This window comes from Dendroctonus ponderosae, unplaced genomic scaffold, assembly GCF_020466585.1.
Source record: "Dendroctonus ponderosae isolate FM_Combo_2020 unplaced genomic scaffold, Dpon_F_20191213v2 Dpon_F_20191213_3, whole genome shotgun sequence".
Lineage (NCBI taxonomy): Eukaryota > Metazoa > Arthropoda > Insecta > Coleoptera > Curculionidae > Dendroctonus > Dendroctonus ponderosae.
In genome coordinates, this window is record NW_026018508.1 from 1,935,350 (window position 1) to 1,937,537 (window position 2,188).

General features: G+C 36.0%; 1 protein-coding gene across 1 annotated transcript in view; it reads left to right on the forward strand.

The window, feature by feature from the left end:
• LOC109546773 (neuroligin-3) overlaps positions 1–2,188 on the forward strand; it is a 45,277-nt gene that overhangs the window by 42,510 nt on the left and 579 nt on the right. The window lies entirely within an intron of this gene.

The window sequence follows — 2,188 nt, forward strand, 5'->3', positions numbered from 1 at the left end:
CACTTAAAATGTGATCGATTCGAGATTTTTTCCCTTTTCTTTCAGATTATCGAAATCGGGGGGTAGGTGGGATAAATATTTGGAAAATATTGGTTTGTTATCTCGTCGTCGAAATTTGTCTCTAGACAAAGTCCGTCAAGAAGGCAAAGACCTAAAAGAACGTTGATTTTTACCAATCATGAGTTTGTGTAAATTTTAAATCTGATGATGGCGCTGTTGTCTCGCCGAAACGTAATGAAATAACGATTTTCAAAATTTTTACTTCACACTTTGAGACCCAGGAAAGATAAGAATATCCTAATAAGTACACGCAGTCAGGAAAATAAATCAGAATTGATGAATGACGTTGAGTAAACCATTCACACAACTAAAAACTCGCACCGCTGCGGCTATAACTGCAGCGTCAGCAGTATCCTGCATATTAGCGAATGTAGACAAATGTTTGAACTACAATTCAAAAGGAATTTTGCTTCAAGCATTCGACACACCGTGTAGCAGATACATTTGCCGCACGAACCGCCGAACTTTTTGACTCAAATGTTCGGTCGAACGTTAGAACGAATGTTCGACGCATCGTGTAGCGCCGGTTTAACAAAAACTCCCAATCTGTCTGAATTTTCTCAATAAAACGTATATGGCAACATAGGAAAGCGTATTTCGAATAATTTAATTGCGTATAATTAAGTAAATTTGAAGCCGCGCTATATAAAGTTACATAAAGAGTAAACATTATTTTCAATTCTGACTTAAAAAGATTGCCAACTGGGGCTGGCCCGTGAGGACCATTGATACACAAAAATACTCGTAAAGAATCACAAAAACGCGAAAGCGGCACTGAGAATACACGAAACAACGATACGTTCACCGTGCAAAGGGGCATTAAACTGGGTGAGACAATCTCGCCCAAACTGTTTACGCTGGCCATAGAAGGAGTTTTCAAGAAGTTAGAATTATCAGAATATGGAGTCTTCATCGGCAGCAGGAGATTAACAGATCTCAGATATGCAGGCAACATAGTTCTGTTCGCCCACGACGCTGAACACCTGGAAAGAATGGTTACAGATCTGAACAAAAAATAAAGGGATATACCCCTCAAAGCAAAATATAGATAAGGTAAGATATAAGAAGTGTAATAAGCATATAAAAACAAAACTATGTATCCGGTGGACCCCAATATCAAAATAGACACCGTAAACGCCTTAGTCGCCATACTTAAGCCAACGAATAACTCTGGGAAAGGAAAACAAAGATATCGAAGTCGAAAGGAGAATTAGGATGGGCGGCTTTCCCAAAACCAAAAAATATCACTGTATATGTAATCAAAACTTTACGACCAATGCGTATTGCCAGTAACCACATACGGAGCTAAAACCTCAACAACAAGACCTTCGCAGGACAATGGTGAACAAGGTTAGAGAATCCCAAAGAAATATGGAAAGAAGAATATAAGGCGTTTCTCTGCGTGACAAAAAACGAAGTATACTTGTTTATTTTGATAAAATAGCGCCTGGCTAATCTTTCAACATTTTTAAGTGAACACTCGTCGTATTATCAAATACCTCACAAAAAATTAAAAACAACGTAAAAAAATAAAGTGACTGTTATTTACTTTAAGCTTTTTTTTGGAGTTAATGATAAATCAATTTGCCCTATAAAGGGTTAAAGTCTAATTTGCTGTCTGGCTCCTCAAGTACCAGGCTTCCAACTTCGTTCAACATCTTGATAAAACGGGCGCCGAGGATGATGAAATTGAACGCAATTGGTCATTAAGCACTGCAGCCACAAAAACAATTTTAAAAGTTTTCCACAATTTTTCAACTAATTTATTAAAGCGTAATTATTTCGTTCAGATTTTGCAAGCTCAGTAAAACGGTTCGGAAAATTGTGGATAACAAAACCTTTCCCTGAACGAAAAATGAAAAATCAAAACTCTTGAAATAGTTTTATAATGAAAACATTTTCGTTCATATACATATTTTCATMMAAAGCCCCTAACATTTAAGTACTACCACAATTTTTTTATCATTTTTTTATCATACAGTTTGATTCAAAATTCTACTAAATATAAAGAAAATAAACGTCTTGTCACAAATCAAATTCATCTCACCTTGCCAATGGTTAGAAGCTTTAAATAAGTATAAGATATGATGGCAAAATAGGAATTTTCTTTAGCGCGATATTATTCGCA